The sequence below is a fragment of the Notolepis coatsorum genome, assembly GCF_963971535.1.
Source record: "Notolepis coatsorum genome assembly, chromosome: 4".
In the NCBI taxonomy this organism is placed as follows: domain Eukaryota; kingdom Metazoa; phylum Chordata; class Actinopteri; order Aulopiformes; family Paralepididae; genus Notolepis; species Notolepis coatsorum.
The window spans coordinates 41,385,361-41,409,148 of NC_140168.1; positions in this window are offsets into that span (position 1 = coordinate 41,385,361).

Sequence of the window (23,788 nt, forward strand, 5' to 3'; positions counted from 1 at the left end):
AAGAAGAGGACGAGGAGGAGGGGGGGGGGATTAGTGCCACTCCAGGAGCGACAGAACACGAGAGAACGCGAGGGAGAGGGAGGAGGAGTGGGACGGGGAGGAATCCTTGGAGTTTAGTTAGGATTAGTTTTGCTTCAGGGATCGGGAATTGAAAGATGGGGCAGGAGTCGGGTGATCTGGGTTGCATCATGAAAACAAAACCTCCTATCAATCAATTGGTGACCAAGTGAGACCCGGAGCAATCTCTCTCCCTCTCTCCTCACACACACACACACACACACACACACACACACACACACACACACACACACACACACACACACACACGCACGCACGCACGCACGCACGCACGCACGCACGCACGCACGCACGCACGCACGCACGCACGCAGCCACGCACGCAGGCACGCACGCACGCACGCACACACACACACACACACACACACACACACACACACACACACACACACACACACACACACACACACACACACACACACACACACACACACACACACACACACACACACACACACACACACACACACACACACTCTCACACACACTCTCACACACACTCACACAGCCCACTCCATATGTCTTCCGACTGGATGCTGCTGGCAGCTCATCCCCGCCTCAAAACCCAGAGGAAGCTACAGTATATACACAGTACAGTATGATTGACCTGTGCTGTACAGTGCATAACAGAATAAGTCCTACAGGTCTCTCCGTAGGTCAATAGGTGTAGAGAGCATGTCACCTAACAATGCCAGGATTATGGGTTCAATTCTCCACCGCCACCGGGGACACTGTCAGGCGGTTTGGATGAAAGCAGTCACCAAATAGCACGTCTTAAAAGCTGTGTGGGAAGGAAATTCCGACCTAGAACAGTAAATAATAAAAATGTGTGGTATATTGTCTCACTTGAATAAACAAACTGTCCTCAGAGGCAGTGGCGGCCGCTGGGTACTTCGCCACTAGGGGCGCTATACCAAATATTTTGTACAGTACAGTACTGTACCACGCAAGACTCATGGCAAGACGTGAGCGATTCGACTCACGCTCACGGCAATGAATCGGCTCTTATGAACGAGTCGCTCAGCTGTTACTACAACAACACACAACCAGTCAAATAAAGTATAGTCTAGACTCTAATTCACAACTTGAAACACAATATAAATAGAAAAGTTAGAAACAAAACTCGCCCGTCTCCAAACACAGGCAGATCTCTCCCTCTCTCCTTCTCTCTCTCACACACAGCGCGACGTGGAATCGATTCGTTACACAATCAGACCTATTATATACCAAGAATAACTTCAGTATGAGTACAGGGCTGTACACATATTTTGCATATTGTTAAACGAGCCAAGGCTAGCTATTAAACTATCGATATGAATCGAAAATCTGGGACCCTGATGTAAACAAGACAAACGTCTTTCTCTGGTCTGCATCCCCTTAACAATTGTGTGTATTGAGCCGTACTGTATTGTACCCATTCTGCAATCTGTTAATAAAGTTCTCATTCATTCATTCATTCAAACATAGACGATATTGAACAAGCCATAATCCACGTATTTTCAATCCGAGAGAGCTGCAGTAGTTAAATCAATGAGCCATCGACATAGTCAGTGTGGTAAGTAACGTTATTATTGCATCCAAGATTGATACACGGCTGGCTAGGCAGTTGGTAGTCATAGTCTTGTGTTATAAAATAAATAAACAATCAGCAATGTCTCGCTTCATGAATGGCCAGCACAGCAGTAGCCTAACAGTACTGCTCCTAAAAAAAACTATTTACAAACGTTAACGTTAAGCACAGAGAGAGAGAGAGAGAGAGAGAGAGAGAGAGAGAGAGAGAGAGAGAGAGAGAGAGAGAGAGAGAGAGAGAGAGAGAGAGAGAGAGAGAGAGAGAGAGAGAGAGAGAGAGAGAGAGAGACTCACTGTTTAGTTGAAACGTCCAGGGCAGGAGAGCTTGATAAACGTGTATAATCCGCCATATAGCTTGTTAGCCAAGTGTTAGCTCAGCTGAGCTCGTTAGCACAACACTCAACAAGTACATTCCTTTGTCCATTTCCGCTCGAACAGACTGCAAACTACCTGGCGTTCTATCGCCATGCTCTAAGACAAACTCTAACCTTAACCAACTTTGAAAGAGTGCCTAAGCTTAACAGTCTAAAGAACTTGCAGTCACGGCACGGCACGCTCTAAGACAAACAGCTGCATGCATCTCACAACAACACAACTATCTCCACCGACCAACCTAGGACCAACCTAGGAACCAAGCTAGAAGCTAGAATTGGAACATTAGAAATTGGATTCGGCCAATCAGAGATCGTCTCTGTGAAATTCTGCCATGGAAAAAAATACTGGCGTCGGCCAATCAGAGAGCGTCTCCGCGAAATGCGGCTATGGAAATTCTTCACGGAAGTTCACGCTGCTGGCTAGACCGCTTCAAATCGCGCTCGGATTCCAACATAATAGTCATATTTCAACGCACAACGCCGTATGCACTGATTGGCTGTGACGGAGACAGCGATCAAACTGTGACGCGCACTCAGAGCGCTATCGCGTATAGCCCCCGAGAAATACGAACAAATAAAAAAAATTAAAAAAACGTGATGTCACTTCCTGCTCTGGAAAACGATGTTTTTTTTATTTAGATAATAACGTTATATTGTGCATTGGAAATACAAACATACTTAAAATGAGTAAATATTATTAATTTTAAACATGTTTATATTATTTATAGGGCTATAAAACACAAAAACGAAAAAGTTTTATTGTCTTCTTCTCTGATTTAACAGCAGCTGGCCAGCAGGTGGGTCGGCGCCCTAGCGCCCCTAGTGGTAGAGCCGCCACTGCTCAGAGGAGAATTCAGCCCCTGCGAAACTTAACATCGCACCGCATTGTTTACACGGTGTGCAGAGCCTACATTTTAGTTTATGATACATATTTACTACAGGAAAAGTAGGCTTACATTCGGCTCTGCTCTGCTGTGTCAAATGTTCGTTTGATTTATGATGACATGAGATCATTAAATCAATATAATGAACGCATTATATGTTACCCACTCCCAAAACCCAAAATAAAAACCACAGTGCAACTTTAAAAGCACAATGTTACTTGTAGGAATGCCCAATGTTTAATTGCCCAGTGGTATCACAGTAAATTTCACTGAGTACATTTTACTCAAACTGAGTACATTTTACTCAAACTGAGTAAAATTGTACTCACTTGGGCTCAAATGTACTCAGTTTGAGTAAAATGTATTCTGTGAAATTTACTGTGTATCTGGTTTTCTATGACTCCATTGGCGTTTACCCTGGTGTATTTGTGACAGGTCAGGTAAGTGTTCCTATTCTAGCCCTACATACATTTCCCCCTGCTGTGCCTAGAGAGAGAGAGAGAGAGAGAGAGAGAGAGAGAGAGAGAGAGAGAGAGAGAGAGAGAGAGAGAGAGAGAGAGAGAGAGAAAAGGGAGAAAGAGGGAGTAGTACTCCTCCAGGGTTTCTATGACTACCCCATTAGCGGTGAGCGGGGGGGGGCAATGTGTTTTTGGTCTCAGCTGCTGGCAGGGGCGGCTCGTGAGGAACATTGTTAAAGAGCAGCCGGACTGTCAGACGGTGGACCGTCTCCTAAAGCTGAACACGGCTCAGGTCACAGGGCGGCGTGCTCGACAGCGCCAACAGACAATAACAAGTCCCGCACTCTATGGATCGACTCCAAGCGCCAGACCATCCCGGTGTGAATATCCACCTCCTTACCATGACAAATGGGCGGAGAAGGGGCTAGCTAGAGGACCAGACAGAAATGTGTGTGTGTGTGTGGGGGGGGGGGGGGGGGGGTAGAATGGTGTAGTAGTGATGGCATAGCAGTTGTCAGGAGAGAGAGAGAGAGAGAAAGAAAGAAAGGGTGAGATAGATGGAGAGAAGCGATGACGGAGCAGGGAGAGAGGGAGAGAGAGAGAGACAGAGAAGGAGAAGGTTTGTGTTTAATTAGCGGCCCTGGAGAGCGTCTTGGTAGAGCTAGGATGGAACCCGGGATCTTCTCTAATTGGCCCTGTGCTGTGGAGAGAGGGAGAGACGGGGGAAGGAGAGCTGGAAGAGGAGACAGAGGGAGAAGGGGGAGGAAGACATGGCGGGGAGGGGGGGGGGGGCTGGACTGATGTGTGTACAGGGTGGTGTATGTGTGGAGAGGGCAAAAGGGGATGTGCCTGTGTGTGGAGGGAGAAGAGGGATGTGTTTGTGTCAGTGTATCTGAATGGATTGTGTGTGTGTGTGTGTGTGTGTGTGTGTGTGTGTGTGTGTGTGTGTGTGTGTGTGTGTGTGTGTGTGTGTGTGCGTGCAAGTTTGTTTGTTTGGGAGTCTGTATGCGTGTATAGGTGTGCACGTGTGGGATTGGGTCTAAATGGGTGTATAGAGGAAGTGAATGTGTGAGTGTGTGTGTGTGTGTGTGTGCACGTGTGCGTGTGTGTGTTTTTTGGCTGCAGAGGGTCAAGGAGAAAGACGGTTGCCATGACGCGAGGCGAGGAAGAGGGGAGAAAGCAGGGAGGATGTGAAAGAGGGAGAAGCCAGGAGAGATGGATGAGGGTGGGGGTGGGGTGGGTTGGAGGCAGAGGGAGGAGGCAGACAGAGATTGATGGAGTGAAAACTGTGGCTATGGAGAGACACATGCGCGCAGAGGGGTAGAATTCACAGAGGAGAACGGGGAGGGGAGAGACGGGGGGAAAGACAAGTGAAGAAAGACGAGAGAATGGAAAGGATGGATATTAAGGAGAAGAAGATGTGCTTTTAAATACATGTCGCAAGATGCAATGAAGCGCGTCAACAGTGGGGGCAGTGTGGATGAAACTCGACATACAAAGCTGCAAAACTAAATAGAAACAGCACCTTTTTCTGCCGTGAAGATATTCTTCTTCTATATGATTCTATGGTGTTGCCCAGGGAGAATTCGGCCCTGATCTTCCTCCTATAGTTGATAGACTTTCCAAACCTCTATGTACACACAAAATACACAGGCAAGTAGGCTACTGTTTGCGAACAATGCCGCTCACTGCGCAGGCGCTGGCCTACTCGTACGCATGGTCAAAAGCAAGTATACCACGGCCCTTAGAGTTCTGAACATATGAAGTGAGGACTATTTAGGGGAGTGAGCAAAACTTTGCCCAGTACTCACAGGGTTGGGTTAGGCGTTAGGGTAAGGTTTAAGATTATGCATGCAGTGGCGAGGGTTAACATTAGGATTATTTGCGAGGGAATGAATGTGGTCAATGGAAGGTTCTGCCAAGTAGAGTGATACAAGAATTGTAAAAGTGCGTGAGCCAAGAGAGAGAGAGAGAGAGAGAGAGAGAGATAGAGAGAGAGAGACCAATACTCTATAGGGAGAAGGGTCCAGAAAAGAATCTGACCTGCTCAGCAAGTTCCCCAACATCCACCACAGTTTGGACAGTGACATTATTCTAACCATAGCTCCGATCGATGCTTGTGACAGCCTATTGGTGATCAATCAAAGTGCCAGGGCAGAATTGATCATGCTCAGTCAAATGTGACATAAACAAGGCACTGCGGTCGATGCGATGTTAGTGCATTCACTCCAAGACAAACACACTGTATCTCAATTAACTCCTCATTGTGTCGCTGTACGGTTTGATAAAGAGACTCATTTATGCACATCAGCAAGCGACCGGGACTGGAGGAAGATGGCACCGCTGGCAACCAGGATCAATTGAACTGTTGAAGCTGTTACCGAATGGGATTAACCAGTATGCTGTAAACCTTTGGCTATATCACTGTGTCAATGTGAAAGCAGACATCCTGTTGTCTGGGTGCTGAGGTATTATCAGCTGAGGAAGGGAAAGTCTGCACACCACAGTGGTGGAAGAAGTACACAGTTCCTTTACTTAAGTAAAAGTAGAACCCAGGTAAATTAGTATTCTGGTAAAAGTAATTGTCCTCCATTCAAATTCTACTTCAGTAAAAGTAGAGAAGTAGTTGGTATTGAATGTACTTAAGTATCTAAAGTAAAAGTATGCATTCTACATGGCGTTTCTGTATTCCAGTGCTTGGGAGCATTCAATCCTCGATCCATTGACCTCTAAAGGTTATGTTGAAGTGGTACAGTATGTGGTCCAGTTATGCTGCTCTGATTAAAGATGATGTTAAAGTGGTATGTGGTCTAGTTATGATTATGTCCTCTTGAAGTTGACAGTCTTTTTCTTCAGAGTAACTAGTAATCGATGGGTTCAGATAAAGGAAGTACAATATTTCCTTTGAAATGTAGTGGAGTAAAAGAATAAAGTTCCCTAAAATGAAAATACTCATATAAAGTACAAGTAACTCAAAAATGTTACTTAAGTTCAGTACTTGAGTAAAAATACTAGATCCACAAAGAATGAATTGCACGGAGCAAGTTGCACCCTTACTTAAAATTCATTATGAATTGAAAATGGGGGACCCTGATGTAAACAAGACGAAAGTATTTCTCTGGTCTGCATCTTCTTAACAATTGTGTGTATTGAGCCGTACTGTATTGTACCCATTCTGCAATCTGTTAATACAATTTTCATTCAATCAATCAATCTGCACGGTGATTGATTGAATGAAAATTGCAGAATGGGTACAATACAGTATGGCTCAATACACACAATTGTTAAGGGGATGCAGACCAGAGAAAGACTTTCATCTTGTTTACATCAGGGTCCCCCATTTTCAATTCATAATGAATTTTAAGTAAGGGTGCAACTTGCTCCGTGCAATCCATTCTTTGTGGATCTAGCTTACTTTCCACCAGGGGTGTAAAAAGTACCCAGAAATTATACTTAAGTGAAAGTATGGGTACCGTCTCAAAATCTTACTCAAGTAAAAGTCGAGTATCGGGCTAAAAACACACTTGAGTAAAAGTAAAAAAGTTTCTACTTTTAAATGTACTTAATTACTAAAAAGTAAAAGTAAACACTTCTTTTTATTGCAAGGGATAGACCAGGGGTCTCAAACTCATTCCATCGTGGGCCAAGTTTTCATTTTAACTACACATTGCACCAGGTGAGTTAGTTGAAGAGGTGAGCCAATTAGTGAAATCATCAGCTGGTGTTTAGGCAAGGCTGGAATGAAACCAAGCATACACTCGGCCCAAAATGGAATGTGTTCTGCGATAGACAATGCTGAAAAAGAACAGAGGACACTTTTTTTGCATTAAAATGATTGTACTCTGACTGTCTATTCTTCTGATAGCAGGTGTTTAATCAAAGATCCCAGCTTTTCTAGTCTTGCACAAGGACCAATCAGCATGGGTATGGGTGGGTTCATTTTCCATTTGTAGCAGGGTGGATTATCCCTGCTTCGTGGGAACGGTTGCTGGCAGTCACAAGGTAGCTGGACACAGTAGAGCTCCGTCTGACTGCACCCTCGTCTTTGGGTTTGGAGCGTCAACCTGGGACCCGGTAGTGAGAGTGAATGGGGCCCGGGATTTACCAACCTGGTTTGGTACTCTGGTCCTCCTAGCCTCTCCGGGGCGGTCAGCAGTACTCCCCAACTCGCTCTCACTTCCCTGATTACCTCCTTGGGCCCTCCCACACCTAGTGACTGATATGCCTAAATAGATTTGTCCCTCCCACAAGCAGTACCCTCCCTTGATGACCACTAGAAACCTTACAATAAAAAAAGGAAAGGGGGAATAGGAAGGGGTTAATTGGATTAACGTTACCCACACCAAAAGAGTTGTTAAACGGCTCATGAAGGGACACGCACACAGAACTCCCATCTAATTCTTTAATGGTAATTATGCTGGTCAGTTACACTGATTTAATAATAGTGACCAAATGGACTGAAGTCCCACTATAGTTCCGTTTGTAACTCCATACTCATAAACACGTATATTATACACCCACCTCTGGGTTAATATCAGGGATAATATACTTCAATGTGTTTGACTCATCGCCCACGTCTGGGTCTTCACCCTGTATAATACCTTTGACAGGCTTTAGTTATACAGCAAGAATAATACCTCTCTAGGCTTTATTTATAATACACCAGGTCTGTAACCTCCCCACAGGGAAAGGGTTAATTAGATGGGAAAATATTATTAAACACAAACACGTTATCACACTCAAAGAAAATGAAAAGAAATCACAAGGTGGGCCCACAAATACCTAACCAAGTCCTATGCTAATGCCGGCATGTATTGTTAATGGGGTACCCCTAGAACTGTGGTTAGCAACGTTAGCTTCGCCCGCAGGCTGCACCACACTGTGTACTGTGTAATAGATCCGGAGCATTGATGCTCAATTGTACTCAACCCAAAATGGCGGCCGCGCCGCACCACCACCGTCCGGGTGGCAAGATGGCGTCGAACGCTCTCGTCGCGGGTGCTAGCAGGCGGGGCTGAAGCAGGGGCAGTAGTGAGCTGAGGTGTTGGCGACCTCTGCCGGTCGGGACGATCTCCCGTGTTGGCCTGAAGTCAGCCGGTGCAGAACGGTTGTAAACAGCCGGTGCAGAGTCGACGGCGCGCATATATAAACTCGCCCTCACTCACACTGAAGCTACACTCTGGGTCCCAAACAGCCCACCTTTTGTCAATAGTCCAATGTACAATTTTGCTTGTTTGTACAGTGTCTCCCCCCCCCCCCTCAATGTACATTTTTGCTTGTTTATACAGTGTTTCTCCCCCCCCACCCAACCTCCTCCAATGTACAGTTTCTACGTCAAATGTATATATTCCCTTTTCTTGACTCCTTCTGTATCACAAACAGTACTGTATTTGCAAATCTGGTATGTCATAAATGTATAGATGTAGCAGTACTGACTATCTGTATGTCATGTATGTCATATATGTCCTGATGAATTGAAAATGGGGGACCCTGATGTAAACAAGACGAAAGTCTTTCTCTGGTCTGCATCCCCTTAACAATTGTGTGTATTGAGCTGTACTGTATTGTACCCATTCTGCAATCTGTTAATAAAGTTTTCAATCAATCAATCAAAACCTGCTACACGATTATACTGTGACGCAACGTGGTTGACTATACCACCGGTCTTCTTCAGCGCCTCGCGCTAGGGTTGCACTGGAGTCGATATAGCCGGTAGCCGCACGCTAATTATACCGTCACACTGCTACTGTAACCCGACAACTATGGACGTCAGTCCCGTGGCTCAGTCTCTCTTACTCACGCACTATCACGGATACTCCTATGATAACCCGTCGCTCGCTCCGGCGGGGCTCTCTGGGGGTTCTTTAACGGGGCTATTCCAAAGCACCTCCCGTTGCAGCTGCGACCGTTCACAGCAACATCCCAAGCAGAAGAGGACTCGTCTCCCCTCTTCCGCCTCCATTTATTTCCTTCCCAAAGTGCGGCCGCAGGATTAATAAGTTAATAACATTAACGTTAGTTCGACCAGAGAAACAAATATACTAATAAAAATGGTTGGACCTGCGAGATTTGTACTTAAGTGTTGTAACGAAGTACAATTACTCAAGTACTTTACACCCCTGTCGTTCACCAACAATAAAAGATGAAGATCCCCTGCTGTTTGAAAGCTTACAGTAAAGGTGCGTTAGATAACGATGTGCAGACTTTGGGGCGACAGTGGCTCGGGAGGTAGAGCAGTTGTCTGGTAATACGGAGGTTCCCGGTTCGATTCCCGTTCCTCCCGGGCAGCGTGTTGTCCTTGAGCAAGACACTTAACCCCTAACTGCTCCCGATGAGCAGGTCGCCACCTTGCATGGTTGCCTCCGCCGTCGGTGTGTGAATGTGAGTGAATGGGTCAAATGTGAGGAACGAATTGTAAAGCGCTTTGGATTATGTCAGCATAAAAAAATAACAACAACACTTCCATTAAACATGCAGTGTTGCATTGCCATTGATTGATTGATTGATTGAACATGTTATTAACATATTGCAGAATGGGTACAATACAGTACAGCTCAATACACACAATTAAGGGGATGCAGACCAGAGAAAGACTTTCGTCTTGTTTACATCAGGGTCCCCCATTTTCAATTCATCATAATTGCCATTTACATGACACAATACAAGCAATACAATCCGTGGCTCATTTCCTAATCATACAAATGAAATAACTAGGTCTAATTAACAAGGGCTATCTATCCTTGTCTCAGTTATCAAAGAAGGCGTCAATGGAAAACACGTCTCGGTGCAAGTGAGTGTGCCTGGCCTACTGAGGAGCTAATCAGGAGGGAGGACGGCAGCCGGGGCAGAGACTTGTTGTGCTTTCCCCTCTGCCAAGCTAATAACACAGCACACTGGCAACACAATCACACGCAGGAGAAGAGCCACGAGAGGGTCCGTAATTATAGGTAGGAGCTAATTACACAAGATTGAAGTTATTCTCGCCACGCCAAATCCTCACTCCATAATGAGACGGAATGGAACACGGGGTCGCGGGGGTTACGCGGCAGTGGGGAGCGCGCATTCTACCGCTGGGGTCACGGTGGAGAGCGGCGATCTGGAATTCCCAAACAGAGCTCTGATAATTGTGCTGAGTATTGAATGTAAATGAGCCTCGCACGGAGATCAATACCGCGACTCTTAATGGAGCGGAGTGGCAACGATGATACATGGTTATAACCATGCCGCTGTGCATTAGAGATAACCCCTGCTCACCCCGCGTACCTGCCACACCTGCAATTAAACGGCAATGCCGCGGGGAGAGGGAGGTCCGCTGCTCAAAGCACTTATATCACTGCTAAGTGATATTCCGACTGACCTCAGGTGTGGCTCCCCACGGTGCGTTGGGAGGCGTATGAGAGCCGTAATGCACCATTATGATATCGAGCGCCTGATAGCCCCCTCCCTCCCATCTCCACCCCGCTGGTGCAGAAACACTGGCCTCCAGGAGCAGAACACCCAGAGGAGAAGCCCGAACGGCTAAATTGACTAGATTACTGACTAATTGGTCCAGTCTGAGAAACTGGCTCATTAAGGTGCATGAGGAAATAATGAAGCATGTTGGAGAGTTGGACAGACCAGGAGACACGGGTGAGCGTGGGGGAAAACAATTGTAGTGAGACACACACACACACACACACACACACACACACACACACACACACACACACACACACACACACACACACACACACACACACACACACACACACACATAGACACAAACACATAAGCACAGACTCATGTGCACGTGAGAATACGTTGCAGCACTCACACACACACACACACACCCACCCACATACACACAAGCACGCACTCACATGCGGGCACACGCGTACACACACTCACACAAACACACACACACACACACACACACACACATGCACGCACGCACGCACGCACGCACACACACACACACACACACACACACACACACACACACACACTCGCACAAACACACACACACACACACACACACACACGCACGCACGCACACACACACACACACACACACACACACACACACACACACACACACACACACACACACACACACACACACACACACACACACACACACACACACACACACACACACACACACACATGCACACACACACAGAGTCTATCCCTGTGCATTTTTAATTAGACAAGGATAAGCTGGCTGCTATCAAATAATTAACAAGTTTGAATCGGTACTTACCTGCAGTATTGTCTGTAAGTAACTCATATTAATGAGATCTTCATTAATGTAGGACTCCACGTTGGCTGCTCTGTGGGGAGAGATAGATAGAATGGGTGGATGGTTGGTTAGGTACTGAGGGAGAAAGATGATTCTGCAACCCGGGTGGGAGGTGGGGATGGGGGGGGGGGCAGGGGGCGGAGGAGAGAGGAAGGGAAAAGAGTGCGTGCCCCCCCCCATTCCCCTCCCCACACGCGCAGAGGGCCTCCGTCGCTTCATTGCCCCCTCACTCCACCAGCCATCCCTCCATCACGGAGCGAGAGAGGGGAACGGACAGCGCATCGCCCGCAGCCGACAGAGCAATAGAGCGAGGGAAGACATAGAGGAAGAGGGAGAGAGGTGAGGGAAGGGGAGAGACATAGAGGAAGAGGGAGAGAGGTGAGGGAAGGAGAGAGACATAGAGGAAGAGGGAGAGAGGTGAGGGAAGGGGAGAGACAGAGGAAGAGGGAGAGAGGTGAGGGAAGGAGAGAGACATAGAGGAAGAGGTGAGAGGTTAGGAAGGAGAGAGGCATAGAGGAAGAGGTGAGAGGTTAGGAAGGAGAGAGACATAGAGGAAGAGGGAGAGAGGTGAGGGAAGGAGAGAGACATAGAGGAAGAGGTGAGAGGTTAGGAAGGAGAGAGGAGAGGAAGAGGTGAGAGGTTAGGAAGGAGAGAGACATAGAGGAAGAGGTGAGAGGTTAGGAAGGAGAGAGGAGAGGAAGAGGTGAGAGGTTAGGAAGGAGAGAGACATAGAGGAAGAGGTGAGAGGTTAGGAAGGAGAGAGGAGAGGAAGAGGTGAGAGGTTAGGAAGGAGAGAGACATAGAGGAAGAGGTGAGAGGTTAGGAAGGAGAGAGGCATAGAGGAAGAGGTGAGAGGTTAGGAAGGAGAGAGGCATAGAGGAAGAGGGAGAGAGGTGAGGGAAGGAGAAAGACATAGAGGAAGCAGAGAGGCATAGAGGAAAGGGAGAGAGGTGTCTTGTTGTACAAAACTTGTAAGTCGCTTTGGATAAAAGCGTCAGCTAAATGACTAAATGTAAATGTAAATGGAAGGAGAGAGGCATAGAGGAAGAGGGAGAGAGGTGAGGTAAGAGAGAGGCATAGAGGAAGAGGAAGAGGAAGAGAGGTTAGGAAGGAGAGAGGCAGAGGAAGAGGGAGAGAGGTGAGGAAGGAGAGAGGCAGAGGAAGAGGGAGAGAGGTGAGGAAGGAGAGAGACATAGAGGAAGAGGAAGGAAAGGAGGTACGAGGCAACAGAAAAGGAGAGAGAGAGACAAGGATGCTCGCCGTGGCAGAGCTACTCCCCACCTCTCTCTCTCCCTCGGTTATCCTCCGCCGTCCTCCCCATGTTTGCTCCGTCCTGGTGCCTCTTCATGGCCCTGTGGCTCTTTGACCTCTGTGTCGGCTGCCATTTCTCAGCCCGCTCTGTCACTCCTGCCCCCCCCCCCCCTCCCCCCCCCCCCCCCCCCCCCACACACACACACACACACGTGCGCACGTGCGCACGGCTCACACCAGAAGGTTGCACACGGTTGTCGTAGTAACACAGTGCAGATCCTGTGACGGACCAGAATGTGACAGTGGAGAGACCCCGACCTTTGACCCAAAAGAAGACGGTCGGAACATCAGTAGCAGCACACACACACACACACACACACACACACACACACACACACACACACACACACACACACACACACACACACACACACACACACACACACACACACACACACACACACACACACACACACACACACACGTAACGGATGGTATCGTGAAGCGCAGTCAAGAAGGGCTGGGGTGAGTAGCGGTGCTATGGGTTAAACTCACTCTCACATCCTCAAAGACAGATAGACACGTTGCAAAGTAATGGATTCACCTCTTGGTATAGCGGTCTGTGTTGCTGCCTGCGGTGTGGGAGACCGGGGTTCGACTCCCACTCGGGGCATCGAAGTTTGAGGTGACGTTGTCACAACCGTTACACATACAAACACACATGCACACATGCATACAAGAGACACAAACACATTCTCACACAGACAGACACATGCATACATAAACACAGGCGCGTGCACGCACACGCATACACACGCACACATAAACACACACACACACACAAATACATACAGACATGCACACAGGCATACAAGAAACACAAACACATGCAATTTGACACACACACGCACACAAACATACACATGCATACACACACTCACACACACACACACACACACACGTGCGCGCACGCACACACACGCACACAAGTGCACTCCCACTAAATACATTCTGTAGTTTAGATTATGTCTATCTGTTTCGGGGTCCTCGCAGGGTTAGGGTCACAGGTCCGAACCCTCCCCCCCCCGCCTCCAATATGCCTATCCCTGTTATCCCCTACTATCCTTGAGCAAGGCACTGAGCCTCTATTTGCTCTTGGTGTGCTACACATAACTGAGCCTGTATTCTATGACCCCCCCCCCTAACCCCCCACCCCTCGCCACTGATGCCACAACAGTTGCGATTGGAGGATCAAGAAAAGAGGGCTGGGCTTAAGATACTGTAGGCTCCATTCTCTGACACAAAACCCACCTCTAGAATGAAAGCCTATGTATTCAGCTGACCCATGGCTACGGCATTGTAGAGTTTGCAGCTTATGTGAATAGAAGTCACAGCGGTCACTGAGGCATTTTGCTTCCTCAGACAACTATTTTCTCCACTGCCATCGATCTGTCCTCCTCTCCCGAGTCACAATCTCCCCCTCCTTCTCTCCATCTCTTTTTTTTTTTTTTTTTTACTAACTGCATTTCACCCTCATTGCCTCCATTTTTTTTAACTGCTCGATCTTTGGGCCAATTCCACGCTCTTGCTCTTTATCTACTCTTTATCTCTCTACTCTCTCTCGACTCTCTCTCTCTCTTTAGTGACCCGTACTTGTCTACCTCGCTCTCTCACTCTGCCATCTCCAGATGCCTGGTGACTGCTGTTGCTGTTTCTCTCTAGACAGACTGCCTTCCTCCCCCCCCCTCCCTCTCTCTCTGTCTATCACTGTCTCCTGCTTCCTTTCACACACACACACACACACACACACACACACACACGCACGCACGCACGCACGCACGCACGCACGCACGCACGCACGCACGCACGCACGCACACACACACACACACACACACACACACACACACATTGTCTCTCTCTCTGGCCTGCTGTTTTTAGATTTGAAGCACCTCTATGACTGACATTGTCACTAACTCACTCATTCATTCACTCATTCAGTCATTCACACTTAACGTCCCACCGGCATTAGGTTGACATCAATCACACTTCCACACAGCATCGACACGGGGTACACAGAGCTAGCCATCTCAAGGCCACGGTATGAACACTCCTGGTAGGAACACATTACATTAGGTTGAACACCATTAGATTTGACTGACATTCTGGGCAGTGTGGGTAGCATGTTTTTTCATTTGTGTAAAACCAGGGTTGATGCGTGATGAGTATTTAAGTTACTGACATTATGAGCCATGTTTTGTTATTGGCTATTTGGAACGGCCCAGCCTCTCACTCACCTATATGTAAGTATTTAGTTGTTACTTCGAGTTACGTTGTAACTTATCTTCGTGGTGCAACCGCTTTGTTTGTGTGCTAAGTATAACAGTTACTGAGAGTCTGAGCCGTGTCTCTACTTTAACTATGTTACAGTAACTAAGTATTTTTGTTACTGACATTCTGAGCCGTGTTTATACTGAGCTACATTAGCTAGTGTTTCGCTATTGGCTATTTGGCGATTTTGGAGGAGAGAGAATGGGCCCAGCCTCTCGCTCACCTAGGACATGTAAGTATTTAGTTGTTACTTCGAGTAACTTATCTTCGTGGTGCAACGGCTTTGATTTTTGTAATATGTAAATCACCACCTTGCATGAATAACTAAATCATTCTTGGAGATTCTTGAATTCTGGAAACAAACCACATAATTGCCAAAGCATTGTTTATAGACCTTTTCGAACTTGACAACATAAACCCCCTAGCAACGGAATAGCAACAGAATACTGGTCTATAGGCAAACTAAGTATAGCTATTTGCTCTTTGGTGATAAGAGGACTTTGCCAAACTACTCCTCTTGGGCTTAGTGTTCACAAGATGCTTCCCATCCATGACACTGTCCTCTGCTTGAAGAATAGCCTTCTTTCTCTCTCCTGCTCTCTTCTGACTTATCCATCTCTCTCTCTATCTCTCTCTCTCTCTCTCTCTCTCTCTCTCTCTCTCTCTCTCTCTCTCTCTCTCTCTACCTTTTGCCCTCCATCATCCCTCAACCCCCCCCACCCCCCACTCTCTTGTAGTGTTTATTTAACCACTTTCACGGTCACTGCACCTTGCTCCAGCTGGGCGGAACTGAACTCTCTCTCTCTCTCTCTCTCTCTCTCTCTCTCTCTCTCTCTCTCTCTCTCTCTCTCTCTCTCTGTTTTCCTCCCTTTCTCAATCTCCCCTGAACACATGCATGTGCTATAAGTATAAAGTATAATAAATCGCAAATTACGTTGGGTATGCAATCATCAAAAACAAAAACAAAAATAGCCCCATTTTGGCCCGATGCTTAAGAGGTTAAAGATCTCCTCCACTCAAACACCTTTTTCTACAGTTTACTCCTCTTGGAGACATGACTGATACAGATTGTTATTTGTGCAGAACTTGACACCAGAGTGCCCTTTTCACATTCTTCCACTGTAGGGGGGGGGCTTCTCTGTAACAGCTAACGTGAAATTCTAATTCTTATAACTCGTATTATAAGAGAAACTGGGGGAGTAGGGCGAGGAGAGTGTACGGCCCGATCTGGGGGAAGTTCTAGTCCAAACAGACACCTCTCCTTCACTCTAGGGCTGACCTCGACTAGTCGAATAGTCGACTAATCGATCGAAAGAAGCTGTAGTCGACTGCCAACCTCTTAGTTGAATGCAAAAAATAAAAACGAATTATAATAATAATTTATAATATTTGATGTTTTATTAAATACATTTTGGGATCATTCTTTCCTAAAGCAAAGAGGCCTAGAAGCGTGGCTAACGCTAATGGCGCACATACCAGCTAGGCTAACTGCCTAAGAAAACGGGCACAGAGGCACTGAAAGAGGATTTCACCCGTCTAATGAACATGCTAGAGTAGACAAATATCAACATGTATTCATCAGTGGACCAATTGCATACTTTCACAGATGCTTTTATATATTTTTTTGCATTCGGGGGGGTAGTCGACTATCGGCACATTTTGGCCAATCAAAGTCGACTTGATACAAATCCTTAGTCGGGGACAGGCCTACTTCACTATACCTTCCTCAACCTCTTTCTAACTTCTCCACCCCCTGGCTTCTCTATCCCTCTCTCGCTGCCTATCTATCTGCACGCTGGGTTGTGGTGGCCACGTGGTAGAATATGTAGCATCGGTATTTTCAATATGTTAATACCTGGAGCTCACATCAAAGGGGCGCGGATCTGTTGAAGTTGGCAATGCTGTTTGGGGGCGAATATGGGCCATGTAATACATTAGTAGTTCCATAGTATAATTATTTAGAGGCATGTTAGAGTTTCTTTTGACAATGGGAGGGGGTTTCTTCTTCATTGAGCCTTTATCCTTATCTGTCACGACTGAGCATATTGAACCCAATATGCAGAACAGAGAAAAGCAGACAACTCAAAAGCGGGTGTGTTTATTGTAAAGAGTCGTCTGGTATCTGGGCAGGTAACGAATATACACGGAGGGGGTTCTCATAAGGTCCGGGGCGTGTGTGTGGGGCAGGGTATTCAAACAGGTGTGGTTCATAGAACGTAACAGGTACGCAGGCAGTTCGGGGAGTAAGCAAAGGGCAGGGTAGTCCAACAAGCGAGGGGTCATACACGGGAAGAGATACTCATACAGTCCGGGGAATAAGCAAGGAGAATGGTCAGGCAGGCGGTGGTCATACACGGGATCCAAGAGCACGAGAACAGGGTGAAGAGCCAGGTAGCGGAGCTCCTATGGCTCCAGCACACCTGACCTCCATGCCTGTGATAATGAGAGAGAGAGAGAATAGACAGGCAGTGACAAAGTGTGACATTATCATTACAGGCAGGGCCGCCTGGGAGAAATGCGAGGCCCTGTGCGAGATTTAAACGCGCTGCCCGAGGCTGGGCATGATACAGTCAACATATAGCGAGAGAGAGAGCGAGAGAGAGCTCCCGTTCTACAGTCAATATACAGTGTACAGAGAGAGAGAGAGAGACACATTGGAAAGAAATTGAAATGCTATTTGGCCCTAAACAGAGAGTACACAGTGGCAGAATACCTGAGCACTGTGACTGAAGATCCTTGACTAGGTACAGACTCAGCGAGCACAGCCTAGCCATCGAGAAAGGCCGCCATAGGCAGACTGTGTGTGTTAGAAGAGAGAGAGAGAGAGAGAGAGAGAGAGAGAGAGAGAGAGAGAGAGAGAGCATGTGTGTTTGTGTGTTAGAGAGAGAGAGCATGTCTGTGTGTTGTGTGTGTGTGTGTTAGAGAGAGAGCATGTATGAGAGAGAGATAAGCAAAGATGAGCCCCTAAAGGATATTCAACTTTTAATGGAAGAACAAAACAGAAGGAAAAGATAACTTCACAAAGGCAACATGAATATACATAGATCCAAAAGGACAAAGATCAACACTTAAATCCAAAGAGAAGAGGGTCTATACCAGAGAAAACAAAGTAGCAAGGAGCCAAGGGCCGGCATCAGCTAAATAGGCTAACTGCAAATAGAGTAGCCAGGTACTGACACCAGGCCACACACAGCTTTGGCCAACGCTACCCAAGCTACACAAACGACCAAGACAATTCACACACAGCACATGTCGTATCTCCAAATGTTGTGAAGTAACATATGTTTTGCCTGGAAAAAAACATTGTTATTAACAAAACATTCGGGAGGGGAAGGAAGGAAGAGTGGGGTAATGTCCAATGGACATCTTACCTGCACCAAGGAACGCAGGGCGAAAGGCCGCAACACAGGTCTCCACGTTGACGAAAGGCCTCTCGCTGGCGGGACAAAAAGAAGCTATGGCCGGAGCCTTGTCATGGTGCAGGCCCGACTACATCTTCTGTCAAAGATGATGTCGTAGTCAGAGTGCCAGGGCCCCCTGCTATTCTCATGGCTAATGTCAATGGTCGTAGCACAAGCTAACAGCTAACTCTAGGCTAACTGATAGCATCAAACTAACGTTCCCAGCCGAGCGCAGCCGGCAGCTAACGTCGTAGCTAAACAGCTAACTGGCTAACAGTTAGCTCAACCCGGCTATCGCTAACCATTAGCTAACGCAGAAGCAAGCTATGCGGCTACCACTGAAAAACTGTACAACGTGAGAAAAGCAATACAGGCCAACACTTCAGACAGCCGCTGTGTTTTCCTCTTCTCATAAGAAGAGAGAAGGGAAAAAGAAGGCAATACACGTCCCACTACAGAGTGGTGTTTACCATAGCGGTGCCGGCAACAAGTCCAGGCCACACACCGTTAGCTACTAGTACTACAACAGCTAGTCGGCCCGGTTGGCTCCCGAGAGAGAGAGAGAGAGAGAGAGAGAGAGAGAGAGAGAGAGAGAGAGAGAGAGAGAGAGAGAGAGAGAGAGAGAGAGAGAGAGAGAGAGAGAGAGAGAGAGAGATATCCACGGCGGGAATAGAATAGAGTGCATTAAAAACTCACCAAACGTCCAAGAGGATGGAGACAACCGCGTGGAGTTGACGAAGTTCATCTGCCGAATGACCATCCTCTTCATCTTGGCATAACAATGCTGCACGCGCTGTCTCTAGGTTAGCTAACGCTAGTTAGCCTTTAGCTAAGCTAGCTACTAGCCGACATCATCATGGCTATATCCCGACTGAACCACACGTTAGCACTCAATATTATAACGTAGCTAAAGCTAACTAGCTGTCCCTGTCTTTAGCCGGGATGGCTAGCCTGACTGAACTGTCTAACATGCAACAACTTTCATCTTCAGTCCATCTGCCGAACGATGTCCTCTTCATCTTGGCTGGCATAACCTCCAATGCTGCACGCGCGAAATAGTCAGACGCTAGTGATGGGTCGGTCATGAGCGACTCGTTCATAAGAGCCGATTCATTGCCGTGAGCGTGAGTCGAATCGCTCACGTCTGGCAATGAGTCGGTTCACGCCCCCCCCGGCACGCACACAGACAGACACACACAATGAACTCAACAGACGCTACCTTACCTGTAACCCCTCCCCTCATTGAAACCAATTCTGCTGCCTGCAGAGCATCAGAGCTGCCTGCAGAGCCAGGAACAAGTCAGACACATTCTACAAACGTGTCTAATGTGAAATATATAAGCATATAAGCAAAACTAGATTTTAGGTCTGTGATGAAAAAGGGCCTCGCGGGAAGGGGCCTCGAATTTTTTTTTTTCTTTTTTTTTTTTTTTTTTTAATTTTTTTTAATTTATTTTTTGTGCGAGGCCCCCCTTCCCGCGAGGCCCTGTGCGACCGCACTGCTCGCACACCCCCTGAGGCGGCCCTGATTACAGGTATCTTGTGTTTTATTATACATTGTATACAATAATTTTTTTCAGCTAATCTCATAGTTATGAGAAGATTGTGGAAGCTAAGAATTGTTGTGTTTGGGGGAAACATGTTTTTGGTGAACCGTTTGGGTGAAAAAAGAGAAAGTTTCAATGAGGGCAAAGGTGTAAGGATGCTGCTAAGACATTTCAGTAGTTTATTGAACATTTATGGTGGAAAAACTATACCAAACAAATAGCTTTTCAATACAACATGTGCAACAAAGTGTTAAAGATACGTGTGGGGATCTTTCTTTAACATTCCAAGAGTCGGGTTGCTGTGAAGACTTTCTCTCTCAAGTTTCAAGTTTGTTTATTATTTGTCACAATAAAATACATGTACTTTACGGTGAAATGCTTGGTTCTGTATGAGCCCCTGAGAGTGTGCTTCATACAGTAAAAAAAAGTAAGTAAAAAAGTAAGTAAAAGAGGAATATACAATACACAATACAATATACAATCTAAAGTACAACCTAAGTCTAAGTACAATCTAAGTACAGTGAGTAAAAATTAGAAAACAGTGAGGTACAAATGCAGACAATGAGGTACAAAACTTTAAGGTAAAGTGCAAATGCAAATGAGGTATGAATGTAGTGCAAATCTCTTTAATAAATATATAAATAATTTTGATTTGATTGAAAATGTTATTAACAGATTGCAGAATGGGTACAATACAGTAAGGCTCAATACACACAATTGATAAGGGGATGGAGACCAGATAAATACTTTCGTCTTGTTTACACCAGGGTCCCCCATTTTCAATTCATAATGAATTGTAAGTAGGGTGCAACTAGCACCGTGCAATCCATTCTTTGTGGATCTAGCCCTCAGTCTCCATCGGCAGTGGCTCTACTCTCCATTGCAGTTACCTGTAGGCTGTTGTTGTAATTTACAGCCTCAAACCGTGCATAGAAGGTGTTGTAGATTTCATAAGTAGAAATAGCTGGTTCTGGTCCATGGGAAGAAAGGTAGGCTTGGACAACAAGGTCAGAGTAAATGTCTCCTGGGTTGGTTGTTGATTTATTTCAGCATAGAAGCAAACAGCAGGTTCATAGCACAGCAGAAAATAGGTCCATCCTGACAACAGCCTCGGCTAGACTGTGTGCCTATCAATGGTCAATCATGGTTGTTATATCTAAAATGTTGACCCCTATTTCCATCTAAATGAGCTTGTCCAAGTCACACGTATCACAAAGGTTCCTTTGATAAACAGGTTCTGATAACAATGGTCATTTGACTGGGGCAAATCGGGGATCCACCTCAAATGGTAATTGGCTTTAGTCTAGAGTTTCTGTGTGTGTGTGTGTGTGTGTGTGTGTGTGTGTGTGTGTGTGTGCGTGCGTGCGTGTGTGTGTGTGTGTGTGTGTGTGTGTGTGTGTGTGTGTGTGTGTGAGAGAGTATGTGTAGTTAATTAAATCAGTTTGGTTTCGTGGGTGTGTGTGTGTGTGTATCAATAATCAATCAAGAATCAAGAGGTTTATTTGTCACATACATACCAGGGCATACAGTGAAATGCGGGTGGTCTTGCCCGCATTGATTGTGCAAAATACAATAATAAAATAGAATAAAATAGACACAAGACATGCATGGTAAAAAAAAACATGCTAGGTTCCTGAGAAACTGGTTCTTATATACACTACTATGCAATATACAATTTACAATGTTAACTCTTAATGTATCTAAACTATACAGTACCTCCTTCTTTTAAAGTGTTTCTAAAGATTCTATTTTTTAAAGTGACATTTTGTTTAAAGTGATTTTTTTAGCGGTTGCCGCATGAGTGGTGTGTGTGTGTGTGTCTGTGTGTGCTCATGTGTATTTGTGAGTGGAGAGTTCAGTGTTCAGTGTTCTGATGGCCTGGGGGAAGAAGCTGAGTCGGAGTCTCTCTGTTCTTGCAGCGTGTGACCGTAGGCGCTTGCCTGACCACAGCAGCTTAAACAGGCTGTTGTTGGGGTGGTGAGGGTCTTTCATAATTCTGCAGGCTCTGGATTTGCACCTCCTGTTATATAAGTCCTGCAGGGGTGGTAGTGCAATACCCGTAGTACGCTCAGCTGAGCGCACCACTCTCTGGAGTGCCTTCCTGTCCTGTGCCGTGCTGTTTCCAAACCAGGCAGTGATGTTTCCAGTCAGAATGCTCTCTACAGAGTAGAAGGAGTGGAGTATCTTCCCCGATACTCTGAACTTCCTTAGCTGTCACATGTGATAGAGGCGCTGTTTCGCCTTTTTCACCACAGAATCTATGTGTGTAGACCATGTCAGGTCCTCTGTGATGTGGACTCCCAGGTACTTGAAACTGCTCACCCTGTCCACGATAGCCCTGTTTATCCACAATGGCGTGTGTGTCCCCTGCTGTATTCTCCTAAAATCCACGATCAGCTCTTTGGTTTTACCAATGTTCAGGAGTAGGCTGTTGTCCCGGCACCAGCGTGCCAGTTCATCAACCTTCTGCCGATAGGCCTTCTCGTCATTGTTAGAGATCAGCCCCACCACCACGTGTCGTCTGCAAACTTCACTATGGAGCTAAGCCTGGCCACACAGTCATGTGTGTAAAGTGAGTACAGCAGGGGGCTCAGAACACAGCCCTGGGGGGACCCGATACTCAGGGTGATTTTGCTGGAGGTATGGCCCCCCACCCTGACCGCCTGGGGCCTGTCACATAGAAAGTCCAGGATCCAGGCGCTCATGGCGGAGCTCAGACCCAGATCGATCAGCTTGTCAACCAGTCTGGTGGGGACTATGGTGTTGAAAGCTGAACTATAGTCAATGAACAGCAATCTCACATAGCCCCCATTCTGACTGTCAAGGTGAGATAGTGTGTTGTGCAGTACTTGGGAGACCGCATCGTCAGTGGACCTGTTTGCCCTGTATGCAAACTGCAGTGGGTCCATGTTACTAGGGAGGGAGGCACAGATGTAATCCTTGACCAGCCTCTCAAAGCATTTCATGACCACAGAGGTGATTGCCACCGGTCTGTAGTCATTAAGGCTTGTTGGAGAGGAGTTTTTTGGCACAGGGATTATGGTTGACATTTTGAAGCAGGCAGGGATCACGGACTCAGACAGGGATATATTGAATATAGATGTAAATACTGGGGCCAGCTGGTTTGCACAGAACTTAAGTATTCGTCCTGTTATCGCATCTGGGCCAGCCGCTTTCAGAGTATTTATACCCTTAAACATCAATCTCACGCTGTGTTCCGTCAATGAGAGAGTGTCCCCCCCCCGTGGATGAGCCCCCCCTTCCCGCGGCAGCCGGTGACGTCATTAGCCGGTGAGCTAACGTCGCCACTGCTCGTTCCAAACCTGGCGTAAAAGGAGTTTAGTTCATCTGCGAGAGAGGCATCGGCACTCACTATTGAGGGGGGGCTGACTTTATAATCAGTTATCGTTCGTACTCCCCACCATAAGCCTCTTGTGTCGTTCTGTGCCATCTGTGTCTCCATCTTGTTCGCATATCGCCGTTTAGCAGCCCGCACCTCCTTGCGTAGCATATAGGCTGCTAACTTATACTCGTCCATATTTCCCGATGCTCGGCCCGAGTTGTAAGCAGCGGTACGAGCATTCAGGGCCACTCGGATGGAATTGTCCACCCACGGT